The following is an 18,239-nucleotide window of genomic DNA, read 5'->3' as shown; positions in this document are numbered from 1 at the left end:
TGGGCCAGGAGCTGCCAGGTGTCACCCTGGGAAAGGCCTCTCCAGAGTGGACCCTTGTAACTGAAGCTGGACAGATGAGGAGACTAGCCACAAGAAAGAAAGAAAAAGGGTGTCCCCATAAATCCTCAGTGCACTGTAAACACTAGCAGTGTCCAAACTGAAGAATATCTGTGCTAATGGGATTATCTAAAACAACCGCCAATATTAAGTCCAGCTGCCATGGGAATTGGAGTGTCCTGAGCCACGGGCGGATGGCAGTGTTGCAGCAGAAAACCTCACGCAGCCAGGGTGAAGTGCAGAAGCCACTTGGTATTGTACAAAGGTTACATTCTGGGTGAACAGGCTGAACGAGAGATGCAGAGAGAAGGGAGGGAGCCAGGCAGATACCACTCGCGGGTGTCCCTTCTCTCTCTACAGCTCATCTTAAAGCACAGCCTTTGACAACAGCTTTTAAGTTCTACGGAAATGTCTTAGTAAATAAAAACTTTATTCGAAAATTATTATAGGATGTTTCTCTTGCATTTTAAGGACACAAGTAGGCATGTCCAATTCACATCTGCCATTGGGCCCGATAAGCACAACTAATTCAATTGCATTTATGCTACTAAATATTTATATTTTGGGAACCAGTTTTTCTAATTCTAGCTCAAATCCAGATATTTTTAGTCTATCCAAGCTGACAATAGATATGTAATCTATGGCTCCATAATCCTCATAAGGCTCACCATGGTGCCTGGTGCATAGAAAGTGCTCAGCCATTATTAGTGTAGATACGACATGTTTACAGTCAATAGATACAAAATGTTTTCTAAGACATGTACACTCTTAAAATCAACAGTGCAAGCACATTGTGGGAAAAGTACACAGTACATAAAAACCTGTAACGAAAAACAGCCATGACTTGCCACCACCACCCCCATCCTCTTCCTCAGTTAACTGCTTTTAACTCTTTCAGCTGTCCCTTTGGGTGGGCGCTGTCACATTCTAAATGTTAGACTGTGGCCCTGCACCACCCGCTTAGACCGGGGGCGGGAGACGGAGGGAAAAATGAGGAGACTGGCTCCTATCACCACCCTGAAAAGGCCGGCACTGCCCCCTTAGACTAAGGGCGGGAGATGGGATAAGTACTTACTGAGCTTGTACTGTGAAAAAGTTGTTTACTATCTACTAACCACAAATGCAAAGTCTGTTTCTGTGAAGGTCGGTTACTGCAACCTCCTGATAAACTTATTTTTTTGAATCTTGCTGCTGCCTGCTTACTTGCCTCAGCTCACCTAGCCCACCCTATATACACCTTGAAAAATGTTGAGGTTGGGGGCTGTTCTCTCGGTCCTTTTCTGAGACTGTAGAGTCAGCCGCCAGCCAGCTAATAAAGACTTCATTCGGACGCTTTTAAATTGGCCATGTGGTCCTTTTTCTTACTCCACAACAATACATCTTCTGCCTTTGGTAGAGTGCCGTGGCGTCACGGCTCACAGCAACCTCCAGCTCTTGGGCTTCAGTGATTCTCTTGCCTCAGCCTCCCAAGTAGCTGGGTCTACAGGCGCCCGCCACAATGCCTGGCTATTTTTAGAGATGGGGTCTCACTCTTGCTCAGGCTGATCTTGAACCTGTGAGCTCAGGTCATCCAGCCCCCCTCCCAGAGTGCTGGGATAACCAGTGTGAGCCACCATACCCAGCCTGACAAATGTCTTCTTACTGATAATCTGAGGTGCTACCCATTAACGTCTTTCCACAGCGATGAGGATTTAGGGGTCTCGCGTCATTCTCTTATTCAACAGATAATCATCACACACCCACTGAGTGCACAGCTCAGACGGGGTACCAAGGATACCACAGTGAACAAAACTAATGAAAACCCTGGACTGCAGGAGCTCACATGCCAATAACAGAGTAAAATGCACAGTTACATAGCAGAGGGTTGTATGTTCAATGGAGAAAAATTAAGTAGGGACGAAGGCGTGGAGCACTGGAGAGACGGACCTCCCGTTCAGATGGTTTGCTCAGGGAACTTGATATTTGAACAGACTCCAATCATGGGAAGTTTTTTACATTGTTTCTCTGATAATTTCTTCACCTTCATTGCCTCTATTTTTTTTTTTTTTTTTTTGTAGAGACAGAGTCTCACTGTACCGCCCTTGGGTAGAGTGCCATGGCGTCACACGGCTCACAGCAACCTCTAACTGCTGGGCTTACGCGATTCTCTTGCCTCAGCCTCCTGAGCAGCTGGGACTACAGGCGCCCGCCACAATGCCCGGCTATTTTTTTTTGTTGTTGCAGTTTGACCGGGGCTGGGTTTGAACCCGCCACCCTCGGCATGTGGGGCCGGCGCCCTACTCGCTGAGCCACAGGCGCCGCCGCCTCTATTTTTTTTTGATATCCTATTAATCAGATGTTGACCCTGACGGTTTAATCCTCTACACAGCTGAGATTTTCTTCTATATATTTTTCTGTCTTTATCTTTTTGTTCTGTTCTCCAGGACATTTTCTTGATTTTATCTTTCTAATTCTTCATACAGCAGGTGCATAGAGGTCTCGAGTCTCTCCAAGTGGCCTGGAAAGTCAGCTCTCAACTTCAGCTTAGGACAGACACCAGGCCAATGACATTTTATGCCCAAAGAAATGGATGGAGGTCAACCGGCCTTTACACTCTCCCTGCTCTCAGACCTAAGCCATACCTCACCCACTACTGTACCTGGAATTCCAGATTCCTAAGCCTTTCCAGAATTCCTCTGGGAAAATCTGAGTTCTTTCTTCTTCACTTCTCTGTGTGCAGTCAAGAAAACCCCTTCCTCTGCTCTGCTAAGTCTGTGCCACAGAAATGTACGGAAACTACTTATCTGTAATCAATCCTGTCTGATTCTTTTTTTTTTTTTTTTTGAGACAGTTTCACTTTGCAGCCCTCAGTAGAGTGCTGTGGCATCACAGCTCACAGCAACCTCCAGCTCCTGGGCTTAGGCGGTTCTCTTGCCTCAGCCTCCCAAGTAGTTGAGACTACAGGCGTCTGCCACAACGCCTGGCTATTTTTTGTTGCAGTTTGGCCGGGGCCGGGCTTGAACCTGCCACCCTCAGTACAGGGGGCTGATGCCCTACTCACTGAGCCACAGGCACTGCCCTCCTGTCTGATTCTTTTTGTCCTCATAAATCTGTATTTTTACATGCCTTCCCTGTGATCCTGATGAGGTCTAGGGAAGGTGAGGAAATTAATGTATTGGTTAATCTGCTGTCACTGGATATCTGTGCTCATTTCTATCATATATATATATATATATACACATACGTACATTTTACCATACATTTATCCAAATTATGTATGAGCCTGCGTGTATGTGTATGTATGCATGTATATATGTGTTTATACATATGTGAGTAGGTGTGTATGTACATACATGGGTGTATAATCTTTTATCATCACCCCACTCTTTTAGAGATAAAATACATAAACTCAAGAAATATAGTTAACCTCAAAGACAAAGTCCTATATATTATAGGACTTCAAGGGAAATGGCACAGTACATGTTAGGACCTGCAATATGGCCAGACTGTAGGTTTGTTTTAGGGAGAGGGGAATGATTACAGAAGATAATTCAGGAAATTTTTTTAAAAGAGAGCATATAAGCAAAGTTAAGCAGTTTGAAATTTATTCTATGGCCTGTAGAAGTCCACTGAATGAGCTGAACAGAGAAAAATGCTATCAGATTTCTAAATTAGAAAAATCACTGGGGCAGGGCTTGGAGGCTCACACCTGTAATTCCAGCACTCTGAGAGGCCGAGATGGGTGGATTGCCTGAGCTCACAGGTTTGAGACCAGCCTGAGCAAGAGTGAGACCCTGTCTCTAAAAATAGCTGGGCATTGAGGCAGGTACTTGTAATCCCAGCTACTCGGGAGGCTGAGGCAAGAGAATCTCTTGATATTTGATATCAAGAGTTTGAGGTTGCTGTGAGCTATGACAACACAGCACTCTACCAAGGGCAAGAAAGTGAGACTCTGTTTCAAAAAAAAAAAGAAAGAAAGAAAGAAAAAGAAAAATCACTGGCTACAGCAGAAAGAATTTAGTAAGGGGCAAGACAGACATGAGGCTCCGTGAGCAGTGACCCGAGTAGGTTAAGGGGCCTGAGCAGGGCAAAGTGGGAACAGAACATGGGCCGACTTGGGTGGTATTTGGGAAAAAGAGTTGATGAGTCTTGGTTCTTTAAGAATGGGGGTGTGGGCCAGGTGCAGTGGCTCATGCCTGTCATCCCAGCACTCTGGGAGGCTGAGGCAGGATTGCTTGAGCTCATGACTTTGAGACCAGTGTGAGCCAGAGCAAGATCCTGTTCTTACTAAAAATAGAAAAACTAGCTGGGTGTTGTAGTGGGTGCCTGAAGTCCCAGCTACTTGGGAGGCTGAGGCAAGAGAATCACTTGAGCCCAGGAGACTGAGGTTGCTGTGAATTTTGATGACACCAGGACACTCTACCCATGGTAGAGTAAATAAATAAAATAAGTAAATAGAATGGGGGTGGGAATGGGGACAGAAGTCTAGGATGACCCCTGGTTCTAGGCAGGTGGGCGCTGTGCCCTATACTGAGACAGGAGGCCCAGAAGGAACAGCAGGTGCAGCTGAGGAGGGAGAGGGAAGAGACCAGGACCAACTCATACACCAGCCAGACCTCACACAACCCCCAGCAGGGAGCGGGGAGGGACCATCACCCACACAGACCGAAGCCTGGAAGGCTGTCTCTTGGAAGACATGGGCTAGAAAGGGTCATCTTGGGACCCAGCAGCGAATGGGACCATCACTCTACAGTCCACAGAAAAGGCACCATTATGGAGGGAATGGTCTGAAAAATCTGGCAAAAATATTTCTGTCTCCTCAATTTTTGGAGACTGACACCTGCAGCCCTGCCTCAGGCCAGTGGTGGGAGGGGCAGGGGACGTCTCTGTGCCATAGGGGAGAGCTCAAGAGAACGTCTGGATGGAGGCTACAAGGTCTTCTTAGCTGAAGATGGAGGTGATCCAGGTAGGGGCCATGAGGCTGTTTTAGTTAGAGATGAAAGGAGTCTGGGCAAAGGTCACCAGATCGTCTTGGCCCAAGATGGGATTCTGGGACCAGAGCCTTTAAAAGCTCTGTGCTTCTGTGGAGAGGCAGGAATTAGGATTTGAGACCACTGTCTGCCATTTTCCTCCATTGCCAGGAAAGTAATAACCACCAGTAACAAACACCACCACATTTTCCAGAATTTGCATACAGTTAGTTTACTGCCCTTGAATAAACTTAAAGTTTCATTTTTGTTGCAGACCACAAATTATGGATTCAGTATACCGATTACAGCTATATAAAACTCTGTACAGGTGGAAAACACACTTTCCATTCAAGCACACATAAAACATTTATCAAAACTAACCAGATACCACATCACAAAGAACAGCTCAAAGTGTTGTGAAACTTTGGTATCTTTTACTCAGATTACATTCTTTAAATCATATCATCCATTAATTGGACACCAACAGTAACTATTGAAAAGGAGAAATATTCAATTCACATTTTGATTAAATGCACCTCTGAACAATTCATGGGTTAAAGAAAAAAATGATTATAAAAATTACAAAATATTGAGACTAAACAATCACAAAGCATTAGCTGTTACAATGTATCAAGTATAGCTAAAGTGGTTCTTAGAACTAAATTTATAGCCTCAAATCTTTAACAGGATATTGAAAATTAAAAAGCATTTAATTCAAGAAAGTACATTAATTCACTCAAGAAAGGTTAGATATCAAGGTAAGATTTCATCCCTTTTGGTGCCAAACATTATTGTGAAAATAAACTCTTATTTGCCCTGAGCAAAATTTATATTAGCCAAATCATAAAAGTGTTATTAATTTCATTCACTCTGCCCTTTCTGTCTTTTTAACATCTGTGTGGAACTAAACTTCATCAGTAGATAGTTGGCTTTGACAGGTGTGCTGAGTATGTACGATATCACATGTGCGTATACAACACGACTCTCCATACGTGTAAATTATAGTCCAATGTGGACACGTTCCCTGTACACGGGAAACACTCCTGTGAGAGGCAGGAGTGCAGGTGAACTGGTCACGGCCGGGGGGCCAACAGCCCCAGGTCTGTCCCCACTTTACTTTGTCTTAGCTGGGAAATTTTGGGCACATCTCTGTAACCTCTGAAAACTTCGATTTCCTTCCCTGTAAATTAGAGTTTCTGTAATGCTGATGTCCACACAGACGATTGCTATGATGATCACACATCACTGCACACCTGGCACCCACCTCGCCACTCAGCAGAGCCAATGATCACTGAACAGCAAGCTGTTAGGATGAAAAAACAAGGAACACTTGATGGTAAAAGGGAGCTTTTAATTCTGGCGAGTCTATGTGCCCATTCTTACCTCCACAAGGTAGGTCTAATCAGGCCTCTTTCCAATGTACAGAGGGCAGGCAGGTCCCAGAAGGCAGGTCCCAGCTGGCCAGGGCTCTCTGGCACCGGTGCCCTGATGGTTCCTATGATACTTCTGAAAAGGGCTGCTGCTGAGAGATCCCTCGTAAAAGGCCTTCAGCCTGTTGGGTTAAGTAGGACACAGGTTCACTCACCTGTCTATTAAGATAATAGAATTAATACTCCATAAAAATGTAGGCCTGGCCTGAGAACTTTCTCACCATAAAAGACCTGTAAAATTTGCACGTTTTCTTTTTTAAAGAATCTATATAATTTGCATAAAGATTTGCCCTTTCTAAAGATTTTTTTTTTTTTGCAGTTTATGGCCGGGGCTGGGTTTAAACCCGCCACCTCTGGCATATGGGGCCAGTGCCCTACTCTTTGAGCCACAGGGGCTGCCCAAGATTTGCCCTTTCTAGCATGCAGTTCTGTGAGTTTTGACAAATACCTCTAGTCGTGTGAGCATCGTGGCAACCACAATATAAAACACCCCCCAAAAAGGCGCCACCCCCAAATGCCTCCACATCACTGTGCAGTTATCATCCCCACGTCCGTCCCCGTCACGGGAGCCACTGATCTGTGTGTGTTCCTGTAATTTGGCCCTTTGCAGAAAGTCACAGCACAGCGTCCACTATGCAGCCTTCTGAGCTGGGTTGGGTTTAGTGCCCTAGAAACTCATCCATGTGCTGGAATCCGCCTCTGAGCTGGTCTTACTCCTGGGCAGTGTCCCATCACGTGAGGACAGGAGGGCTTGTTCACTCACTGGCAGTTAGGAGATACTGTTTCCAGTGTTTTGTGAACATCCGCATACAGTGTTTCATGTGGACATGCGCTTCCTTTTCTCTTGGGTAAATCCCTAAAGCAGGACAGCTCTGTGGGGAAGCGTGGGAGCCACCAGCAAGGCTCTAATTCTCCTCAGCACTGGGTATTGGTGGCTTGGTTTGGTTTGGGTTTTTTGTAGCCATTCTAATAGAAAAGTAACAGGGTGGCGCCTGTGGCTCAGTGAGTAGGGCGCCGGCCTCATATGCCGAAGGTGGCGGGTTCCAACCCAGCCCCGGCCAAACTGCAACAAAAAAATAGCCGGGCGCTGTGGCGGGCGCTTGTAGTCCCAGCTGCTCGGGAGGCTGAGGCAAGAGAATCGCTTAAGCCCCAGGAGTTGGAGGTTGCTGTGAGCCGTGTGATGCCACGGCACTCTACCCGAGGGTGGTACAGTGAGACTCTGTCTCTACCAAAAAAAAAAAAAAAGTAACATTATGTTTCACCAAGAGCTATTCCTGGCCATAAAGGCTAACGGACCAACCTATTGCACATGCATTCACACAGCTTCTAATTGACATGGAAAGTGTAAACAAGGCTCTCACCCAACACACCTGACAGCTGTTTTTCTCCCTTATCCAAGCGAGTGTGCAGCTGCAGACACGGACGTGTGAGACCTAACAAAGCTCCCGTCTGGGCAAGGGCCACTCTTTTGGACTATCAGGAAAGACTTTATGCTAACACTTGAATAGTATGCACTTGCTTAAACTTTTCTAAAAAGGAATGAGCAAGTGCTGGAAAAGCAGGCAGGTGGAGTGACGACCCCCAAAGACAGGCGCATCTCCATCTACAGAACCTGTGAACATGTTTACAAAACATGGCAAGAGGGGAGTAATGCTGCAGACAGAATGAAGTCTGCAGCTCTGGGACCTCAAGACGGGCGACTGTCAAGGACTGCCCAGGTGGAGGCAAGGGATCACAAGCAATCTCATGAAAATTCCTTGTGAGAGGAATTTTTCTTCCAAGGAATTCCTTGGGAGAGAGAGTTGGAGGAGCCAGTATCAGAGGGACGCAGCTCCTGGAAGGCTCCGTCATCAGGACCTGTGGGCAGCCTCTGGACGCCCAAAGATGCACAGAAGTGGACAGCACGCAGCCCTGCCGATGCCTTGATTTAGCCCAGTGTATCCTATTCTGGACTTCTGACCTCCAGAGGCTCAGAAGAATAAAGTTGCCTTGCTCTAAGCCACTGTGTTTATGGTGACTGGTTACAGCATCAGTAAGGAAATCAATGCTGCACAGACTTACCTGAGGGGGAAGAAGCCTGCACGGGCACCAGCCAGAATAATTCCTCAGAGGGCTTTTTTCCCACAAGCCCATGAAAGCCCTAATGTCAAGTGTCTGCCATCCCTGCCCTTGTTACAGACCCTCGGGGTGCAGTGGGAAAACGTCCTGTCCCTCTCTCCTCCTGCCCCTGGAACTTCACCCGCAGGCAGCTGCAGCCAGGTTTGTAATGTGGGTGCCACACAGGGTCTGTCTCTCAGCTTACCCTCCTTTCAGAGCTCCACTCTGGACCATCTCCATGAGTGTATGTCCCAGGGATCTCAGATGTAATGTGTCCAAAGCTGAATCTCTCTCTTTTTGAGAAAAAGTCTTGCTCTGTCTTCCAGGCTAGAGTGCTGTGGTGTGAGCCTAGCTCACAGCAACCTCCAACTTCTGGGCTCAAGTGATCCTCCTGCCTCAGCCTCCTGAGTAGCTGGGGCTACAGGCGCCCACCACAGCGCCCGGCTAATTTTTTTATTTTTAGTAGAGACAGGGTCTGGCTCTTGCTGGTCCCTAACTCCTGAGCTCAGGCAACCCACCCGCTGTAGCATCCCAGAATGGCAGGGGCTGCCATGCCCAGTCCCTGAACTCTGGATTTTCAGCTTCTCACCCACTATCCTCACATCCCGAGCCCCTGCCCTTCCCTAGACTTTCTCACTTTCTTATGAAAGAAACTAGTCAGAAAACATTTAACACCTTTCCTGCACACATGACTGCCAAGTCTTGTCAAGTCAATCTTCAAAGTCACCTCCCATCTACCCAGTTTCTCCGCCTGTGGTTGTCACCTTAGTCCAGCCATCTTATCTGTTCCCTGAGCCTCTCACTGAGGTCTGTGTTTCCCCTGGGGCTCCTTTCCAGGCCATTCTCCACCCTGTGCCACTGGATCTTTCAGACAGATGAGGACAATGTCTTTCATCTGCCTAAAGCCTTTTTTGCTCCTACAGAGAAAAAGAAAAAAAAGAAAACATCTCATGCATGGCTTAAAAGGTCCTGCAGAATCCTCCCTATCCCCCCAAATCTACCTCATGCCACCCTCTCCCCATCACTGTGCAGCCACCCTTGTTAGTGCCCTGAACACCCCCTCTCACCCCAGACCTTCGTGCAAACTGCTCTGCTCCCCACGCGACTCTTCGTCCCCCACATCTCACGGTTAGACCTTCCCTGGCTCTAGCAGTTTTACAGCTTCCTGCCATTTTCTTCCATAGTTCTCATCAAAATCTGTACAAAATTCTATTTGTTCTGCTCTGTTTAATTTCTATAGTCCTTACTAGTCTGTGAGCTCCTGGCACATAGTAGGTGCTCAAAAATGTTTGATGAAGGAAGGCAAATTTCAATAAAGTAAACAGAATTTCTTTTCTTTCTTTCTTTTCTTTTCTTTCTTTTTTTTTTTTTTTTTTTTTTTAGAGACAGAGGCTCACTTTGTTGCCCTTGGTAGAGTGCCATGGTATCACAGCTCACAGCAATCTCCAGCTCTTGGGCTTAAGTGATTCTCTTACCTCAGCCTCCCAAGTAGCTGGGACTACAGGTGCCTGCCACAATGCCTGGCATTTTTTGTTGTTGTTGTTGCAGTTTGGCAAGGGCTGGGTTTGAACCCGCCACCCTCGGCCTATGGGGCCGGCGCCCTACTCACTGAGCCACAGGCACTGCCCAGTAAACAGAATTTATTTTCTTTTTTTTTTTTTAATTGTTGGGGATTCATTGAGGGTACACAGAACCAGTTTACATTGATTGCTTTTGTTAGATAAGGACCCTCTTATAATTGTGTCCCACCCCCAAAAGGTGTATCACACTCCTTGTCCACCCTTCCTCCTTCCCTTTCTCCCCATCCCCCACCCCCCACCCCCCACCGTGTACTAGGACCTTAATTGTCCTCATATCAGAATTGGGTCCCCTCCTCGTGACCTGGGGTTTCTCTAGCCCCTCTGGACCTCCTTTGCCCTCCCCACTTCCTCCTGCAGGTGCCAGGAAACCCACCGTGGGCAGCAGAACACACGTCCTGGGTCACTCTCCCGCCTCTGCCCTCTGCTGGTCAATATGAAAACTAACTTTTGTTTTGTTTTGTTTTTTCCAATTCTGTTTTAACAGATGCTTCGGGGTAATTTATTTTCCTTCTCTCACCATATTTTTATCTTAATTGGCGATTTCTGAAAAACAAGAGCTTATCCCCAAATAAAGACTCCAAAACTCACTTCTGTTTAGTATATATACAAATAAAGTCTGTTTGGAACTTGTGAGTGATGAATCACGTATGTGATCAGGGCGGTCTACGCTGATTAGTTCAACTCCTATTTATTGACTAACTACCTGGTTGAAAAACTTAGAATTTTTCAATGAGTCCCAGATCTAGTAGAGGAGAAAGATACTGTACCTGAATTAGCCTGTGCCCTCTGTAGAAAGCTCCCTAACTTACCTCCCCAGACCAGTACGTTGGGAGGAAGAGAACCCCTGACCTCAAACTTTAATCAACTCCTACCTGCCATGACACACTTCATATTATGTTATTCCCAAGACGGTGCCTTCCATGATAAAGGTTAAGGGTGGGATGGAGGGAAAGAGCTAATTATACTCTGCCTCAAACCATTTCTCTCACAGATTTAGATGATGTTATCTTTGAGAACTGTTACTGTTTCAATTAACGACTAGAACGAGTGTGTGCTCTAGTAGGCCATTGTTGGACACGGGTCTGCAACTCACCACTCTAAGAGGGAGACTAGACAGGAAGCTGAATTTAGAAGACCCGCGTCCACTCTGGGCTACTCTGAGGGGCCTGGAATCCCAGGAGCCACTGCAGGGCATCCTGCTGCAACCCCCGCTTCCCACAACCTTGCCCACTTCATTCTTGCCTTGGGTATTACTGGAGGCTGAATAATGTGGATTTGGAGGGATGTGATTGGAAGCGGTATAGACCCAGGAATGGAATCAAATCTTGCGTGTAAAGGTGGGCTTCCCCAAAGCTGGGAGGAATGTCTCTCATGGGAGCTTAGAAGGAAGAGGCATATTTTAAAATGTATTTTGTTTATTTTTTACACACAGGGGTCTCACTCTTCATAGCACCCCACCAGTGATCCTCTGCTTCAGCCTCCCGAGTGGCTAGGACTATAGGAGGATGCCACCATATTCAGCTCCTCATTATAATGTCATATTATTAACATAGTGTCAGTGAATCATGTCACTACTACAATCCTGCAGGTAGTCATTCTGTTTAGATGTGCCACGCAGCCAGGCCCAGGGGCTCCTGCCTATAGTCCTAGTACTTTGGGAGGCCACAGTGGGAGGATCCCTTGAGTGCAGGAGTTTGAGACCAGCCTTCGCAAGAGCAAGACACTGTCTCTACAAAAAATATAAAAATAGCTGGGTATTGTAGTGGGCACCTGTAGTCCCAGCAACTCGGGAGGCTGAGGCAGGAGGATCATTTCAGCCTAGGAGTTTGAGGTTGCTGTGAGTTGTGACACCACTGTGCTCTAGACCAGGCAACAGAGGGAGATCTTGTCTCAAAAACAAAAACAAAAATATGCACTAAGCCTTCAGTGAATTCTAATTAGCCCCTACATCCTTGGGTGAGAGGGAGCGGCAACACCATGCAGTCATACTCATTAGAATCTTTTGGTTTCTGTGAATCAAACCAGTTTAAATAAATTTTAAAAATGAATTCATTGGATTGTTCGGCTGGCAGGCGCCCGACTGCACCCAGAGAGCTCCCTCTTCTCTTCTCCGCTGCATTATCCTCATTGCTAACAGTCTCTCACAGGCTGGTGGAATGGCCACTCCTAGCTCCAATTCAGTAACCAGCAAAATCAGACCTGCTATTTCTAAAATGCTGGAGCAACAGTACTGAGTGGCCACTTATGTGCTTCACTTTCCCAACTTCAAACCAGTTACTGTGGCCAGGGACAGCCAGGGCTGACTGAAAGGTCCGTCTCTGCAGCCAGGGCTGAGGGAAAGGTCCGTCTCTGCAGCCAGGAGTGAGTCAGGCCCTTCAGCCTCATGAAGGGGGTGGCAGATGCACGGCCTTAACTTGTAGAGGCAACATTACATCAGGTATTGATACCTGTCCCAAATAAAAATAATGCAAGGTAAAGAAACAGAAAGATGGGTTTGCTTTTTAGAGTCAGCAGGTAACAGGGAAGCAAGATGATTCCCTGGGGCAGAGCCCAAAGACTCTGAGGGTGATTGAAACCCATGCGGCCAGAACACAGTAAGTGAGGAGGGAACAGCAAGAGGTGAAGACCCGGCGTTAGATGAGGGACAGGTCGGGGAGAACCTTGCAGACCACTGCAAGGACCAGAGACCTCACTGTAACTGGGACGTGAAGTATTGAAGGGGTTTGAGCACAGGCATGATGCGACGTTACTTAGGAGGATGACTGCTAACTGTTTTAGACTTTTGGAGGAAGCAGATGATGGGTGGGGAAGAGAAGAAAGAGAAGAGGTGGGAGGCGCAGAGCAGTAAGAGATGAAGGTGGTGGAGGCTGGGGCTATCAGCAGTGGGGGAGGCTGAGTATGTGGTCAGGTTCAAGAATAGGGTCAGGCACATGGCTCACACCTGTAATCCTAGAACCATGGGAGGCCAAGAGTTCAAGACCAGTCTGAGCAAGAGCAAGACTCTGTCTCTACTAAAAACAGAAAAACTAACCCAGTGTGCTAGTGCATGACTGTAGTCCCAGCTACTCAGGAGGCTGAGGCAGGAGGATGCCCTGTCCCCACACTCCCTGTCCCTGCACCCCCTGTCCGCACACACCCTGACCCTGCGCCCCCTGTCCCCACACGCCCTGTCCCTGCGCCCCCTGTCCCCACACGCCCTGTCCCTGCGCCCCCTGTCCCCACACACCCTGACCCTGCGCCCCCTGTCCCCACACGCCCTGTCCCTGCGCCCCCTGTCCCCACACGCCCTGTCCCTGCACCCCCTGTCCCCACACGCCCTGTCCCTGCGCCCCCTGTCCCCACACGCCCTGTCACTGCGCCCCCTGTCCCCACACGCCCTGTCCCTGCACCCCCTGTCCCGACACGCCCTGACCCTTATACTCTGCATCCTTGCACCTGCCCTTCTCGGACCTCTTCCACATCCTCACCTGCCAACATCACTTGGGCCAACCATGACCTCCCTGCAGAACATCCCACAGCACTGTGCCCACGACGAGGCCTCTGTCCTTTACCTTAGCATTTTAGACACAACCTCCATGGCTGCCCATGTGACTCATTCACCTGCCATACAGCTGGCTCCTCCTTCAGTGCGGTCTTGGAGGGAAACCTTGCCACCTACTCCTGTGGTCTGGGCTGGGCCCTGTATGGTTCTCCCTTCACCATGGGGCGGCTGTGACATCCTGTCAAAGGCACTCCCTGAAAGATTTCTCCAGACCATGCCTCCCAAACCTGTTCTGGCCCCGGTTGCCTCTTATTTTGTCCCCAACTCGTCTGTGCTCCCTGTGAGAAGCTTTGGAATTAATGTCTTAGACCCACTGCATTTCCAGCCTCAGACTTTGCACTGAACACCCAAAACACACAGTCTCAGGTCTGTGTGGTTGACTCCCAGAGCTGAGGTCCTCCCACAGTTCAGCTGGCAGGTGTGCCTTGCTCACCTCTAGGCACAATAGCTGACCACACAGCAGCTGACCACACAACAGCTGGCCACACAACAGTTGGCCATATAGCAGTTGGTCACCCCCAACTACCACACAGTAGCTGGCCACACAGCAGCTGGCCACACAGCAGCTGACCACACAGCAGCTGGCCATACAATACCTGACCACACAGCAGCTGGCCACACAACTGGCCACATAACAGACCACACAGCAGCCGGCCACATGACAGACCACACAACAGCTGGCCACACTGTAGCTAACCACACGACAGCTGGCCACACAGTAACTGACCACATAGCAACTGACCACACAACATACCACACAGCAGCTGACCACACAACAGCTGGCCACACAACAGTTGGCCACACAGCAGTTGGTCACCCCCAACTACCACACAATACCTGGACACACAGCAGCTGGCCACACAACAGACCACACAGCAGCTGACCACACAGTAGCTGGCCACACAACAGACCACACAGCAGCTGACCACATGGCAGCTGGCCACACAACAGACCACACAGCAGCTGACCACATAGCAGCTGGCCACACAACAGACCACACAGCACCTGATCACATAGCAGCTGACCACACAGCAGCTGGCCACACAGCAGCTGGCCACACAACAGACCACACAGCAGCTGACCACACAACAGACCACACAGCAGCCGGCCACACACAGACCACACAGCAGCCGGCCACACAGTTGCAGAGCCAAACTGACCTCACGTGGCTTCACCTTTCCTTCTTCTCGCTCCTAGCTTACAAAAACAGGAGTGTTTTCCCCAGTTCTCCCCTCACTTTCCCAACATGATCAGAGTTCCAGAAGGTCTAGAAGGTGAGTGCAGCAACTTCCAGTAGCCGTCTGGGCAGCCCGCAGGGCCCAGCAGATTTATCTCACCCCCTTCCCTTATCTCCACCCTCACCCCCCAACTCCTTTCTCCCTCAAGTTACTGGAAATGCCTTGAGAACCATCACTTAGAAATAGAATTAGTAGAATCTGTCCAAGCTTGTCTGATACAGGGATACAAAACCTACAATAATGAGGTTGTGTGCTCTTTTTTAAGTATTTGGCAATTATTCTCAAATATGCATATGATATGGATAAGGGGTTGGAGTCGGAATGAATTCTTGTACAACTCTACTACATTAGCAGGAGTCTCCTCCCAGGGCCACTGTACTTCAAAGACTATGTTTCGAGTATTTTTTGTCCCAGAAAAACCCACAGGAGCTGTGAGTAAGTACGGTGGCATGCAGGGGCCTGGGGATGGGTGGGGATGGCTCCTGCCTGCCAGCTCCCGAGTTTCTGGGGAAAGCAGCATAATTGTGGCAGGAAGACTTTCTAGGCAATACTGATTTTAGAAAATAAAGGTGTAAGAAAGGGGAAATAAAGCTCACAAATGAAAATGAAAGGCAAAGCAGACTTCTCTCTGCCTGACTGAACCTGCCTCTGAGGGAAGGGGCTTCCAGCTGTGCTGTCCACGGTGGCTTCACCTCAGAAGGTGCATTCCCATCTGGATCAGGAGGGAATGCCCCAGGTGTCCTGGTCAATCCCAGAGCTCCGGGCAGAATCCAGGGGACTGGCCATCACCATGCAGCCCTCCTCACTGTGGCCTCCAAACATGTCCATGAAGCCGTCGCATGGCAGGTGACTGGGTGAGGGCCACCTCCCCCACCTCCCCCACTTTCCCACCTAACCCACCTCCACCACTCCCCACCTCCACCAACTCCACACCTCCCCACCTCTACCACCTCCACCACCTCCCCCATCTCCCCACCTCCATCACCTCCCCCATCTCCCCACCTCCCCCACCTCCCCCATCTCCCCCACCTCCACCACCTCCCCAACTCCCCCACCTCCCCACCTCCCCCACTCCTACCTCCCCCACCTCCACCACTCCCCCACCTCCCAACTCCCCCAACTCCCCACCTCCCCACCTCCACCACCTCCCCACCTCCACCACTCCCCACCTCCACCACCTCCACCACCTCCCCACCTCTACCACTCCCCACCTCCACCACCTCCACCACTCCCCACCTCCACCACCTCTACCACCTCCCCCCATCTCCCCACCTCCACCACCTCCCCACATCTCCCCACCTCCCCCACCTCCACCACACCCCACCTCCATCACCTCTACCACCTCCCCCCATCTCCCCACCTCCACCACCTCCCCATCTCCCCACCTCCCCACCTCCACCACTCCCCACCTCCACCACCTCCACCACCACCCCCATCTCCCCACCTCCACCACCTCCCACATCTCCCCACCTCCCCACCTCCACCACTCCCCACCTCCATCACCTCTACCACCACCCCCATCTCCCCACCTCCACCACCTCCCCCATCTCCCCACCTCCCCACCTCCACCACTCCCCACCACCACCACCTCCACCACCTCCCCCATCTCCCCACCTCCACCACCTCCCCCATCTCCCACCTCCCCACCTCCACCACTCCCCACCTCCATCACCTCCATCACCTCCCCCCACCTCCCCACCTCCACCACCTCCCCCACCTCCCCACCTCCACCACTCCCCCACCTCCACCACTCCCCACCTCCACCACCTCCCCCATCTCCCCACCTCCACCACCTCCCCCACCTCCCCACCTCCACCACCTCCCCCACCTCCCCACCCCACCACCCACCTCCCCACCTCCACCACCCTCCACCACCTCCCCCATCTCCCCCATCTCCCCACCCTCCACCACCTCCCCCACCTCCCCACCTCCACCACTCCCCACCTCCACCACCTCCACCACCTCCCCCATCTCCCCACCTCCCCACCTCCACCACTCCCCACCTCCACCACCTCCCCCATCTCTCCACCTCCCCCACCTCCCCACCTCCACCACCTCCCCCACCTCCCCACCTCCACCACTCCCCACCTCCACCACCTCCACCACCTCCCCCATCTCCCCACCTCCACCACCTCCACCACTCCCCACCTCCCCACCTCCACCACCTCCACCACCTCCCCCATTTCCCCACCTCCACCACTCCCCACCTCCCCACCTCTACCACCTCCACCACCTCCCCCATCTCCCCCATCTCCCCACCTCCACCATCTCCCCCACCTCCCCACCTCCACCACTCCCCACCTCCACCACTCCCCACCTCCACCACCTCCACTACCTCCCCCATCTCCCCCATCTCCCCCACCCCCACCCCACCATCTCCCCACCTCCACCACTCCCCACCTCCCCACCTCCACCCACCTCCACCACTCCCCACCTCCCCCACCTCCCCCATCTCCCCACCTCCCCCATCTCCCCACCTCCACCACCTCCACCACTCCCCACCTCCCCACCTCCACCACTCCCCACCTCCACCACCTCCACTACCTCCCCCATCTCCCCCATCTCCCCACCTCCACCACCTCCCCACCTCCACCACTCCCCACCTCCACCACCTCCACCACTCCCCACCTCCACCACCTCCCCCACCTCCCCACCTCCCCCCCATCTCCCCCACCTCCCCACCTCCAACACTCCCCACCTCCACCACCTCCCCCACCTCCCCCATCTCCCCCACCTCCCACCTCCCCCTTCTCCCCACCTCCCCCACCTCCCCACCTCCCCCATCTCCCCACCTCCCCACCTCCACCACTCCCCACCTCCACCACCTCCACTACCTCCCCCCATCTCCCCACCTCCAACACCTCCCCCACCTCCCCACCTCCACCACCTCCCCCATCTCCCCACCTCCCCACCTCCACCCCACCACCCCCACCTCCACCACCTCCACCACCTCCCCCATCACCCCCACCTCCCCACCTCCACCACTCCCCACCTCCACCACCTCCACCTACCTCCCCCATCTCCCCCACCTCCAACACCTCCCCCACCTCCCCACCTCCACCACCTCCCCCATCTCCCCACCTCCCCCACCTCCACCACCCCCACCCCACCTCCACCACCTCCACCACCTCCCCCCACTCCCCCCATCCCCCACCTCCACCACTCCCCACCTCCACCACCTCCACCACCTCCCCCATCTCCCCCATCTCCCCACCTCCACCACCTCCCCCACCTCCCCACCCTCCACCACCTCCACCACTCCCCCCTCCCCCCCCACCTCCACCACCTCCACCACTCCCCACCTCCCCACTTCCACCACCTCCACCACCTCCCCCATCTCCCCACCT

General features: G+C 51.2%; 1 long non-coding RNA gene across 5 annotated transcripts in view; it reads right to left on the bottom strand.

Annotated features, from left to right (window-relative positions):
- Window positions 1-18,239, bottom strand: part of LOC128562262 (uncharacterized) — a 98,952-nt gene that overhangs the window by 13,942 nt on the left and 66,771 nt on the right. For all 5 annotated transcript variants that reach the window (XR_008373392.1, XR_008373389.1, XR_008373391.1 and 2 more), the window contains 2 exons: window positions 9,298-9,450; window positions 6,390-6,558 (listed from right to left, as the gene is read on the bottom strand). This is a non-coding gene — a long non-coding RNA (uncharacterized LOC128562262). The remainder of the gene's footprint in view (window positions 1-6,389; window positions 6,559-9,297; window positions 9,451-18,239) is intronic.

Source organism: Nycticebus coucang, chromosome 12 (assembly GCF_027406575.1).
Source record: "Nycticebus coucang isolate mNycCou1 chromosome 12, mNycCou1.pri, whole genome shotgun sequence".
Taxonomy (NCBI): domain Eukaryota; kingdom Metazoa; phylum Chordata; class Mammalia; order Primates; family Lorisidae; genus Nycticebus; species Nycticebus coucang.
The sequence above is the reverse complement of the archived record's forward strand: the minus strand, read 5'-3'. Positions and strand labels throughout refer to the sequence as shown.